Below are 809 nucleotides of genomic sequence, written 5' to 3'. Positions count from 1 at the left end.
AATAATGAAAACATATGTTTTTAAATAGAAGGGAGACCAGTAGTGTAAAGGAAGGGAGGAAGGAAGGGAGCCAAGTGGAGAAAAAGGGGAGATATTGGGGATTAAAATTTGACCAAATCATGTGCATATATGACTGCATCACAATGAATCCCACTATTATGTATAATTATATCACCCCATAAAATATAATAAAAAACTTTGGAAAGTATTTCTGATTTTCAACCAAGTTACGGGAAGACATGAGTGGCTGCTCTTCTCCTCCCCTATTTCTTCTCATTTTCTGACTGCCAGAGTTTGCTTTTACATTGCCAGAGCTTGGTCAGGTCACATTTTCTCTTCTAACCATATTTAGTCTTCTGTGTTCTTTTAGGCCAACTCTTGAGCCTGAAAACTGGTAGACTGTATGTTATTGTATGTAAGTTCTCAATATATTAATAATTAATTAGTGCTCACCTCAACAGCACATATATTAAAATTGAAATAACACAGACAAGATCAACGTGGCCCCAGTGCAAGGGTGACTCAAAATTCGTGAAGCCTTCCATATTTTTTGGAGGCTAGGAAAGGGAAGGGAGATAGAGAAAAGATGAATGGCAGGTACCACAATGCAGTTAGAGAGGAGGAATAAACTCTAGTGTCCTACAGCTTGGTAAAATGACTATGGTCCACGATAATTATATGTTTTACGAGGAACTAGAATAGAGGAGCTAGAAAGCTCTAAACATAAAGAAAAGGTAAGGAAATGACAATGATCATACTGTACTTACTGTATACATATGCATAATTTATTTATTTAATTATTTTAATTA

General features: G+C 35.6%; 1 non-coding gene across 1 annotated transcript; it reads left to right on the top strand.

Annotated features, from left to right (window-relative positions):
* Nucleotides 1-445: 445 nt before the first annotated feature.
* On the top strand, nt 446-551 carry LOC120884370 (U6 spliceosomal RNA). The gene has a single exon (XR_005726789.1). It is a non-coding gene; the product is annotated as a U6 spliceosomal RNA (small nuclear RNA).
* The last annotated feature ends 258 nt before the right edge of the window (nt 552-809 follow it).

The sequence above is a fragment of the Ictidomys tridecemlineatus genome, chromosome 14 (genome assembly GCF_052094955.1).
Source record: "Ictidomys tridecemlineatus isolate mIctTri1 chromosome 14, mIctTri1.hap1, whole genome shotgun sequence".
Lineage (NCBI taxonomy): Eukaryota > Metazoa > Chordata > Mammalia > Rodentia > Sciuridae > Ictidomys > Ictidomys tridecemlineatus.
This window is presented reverse-complemented; position numbering and strand designations above follow the sequence as displayed.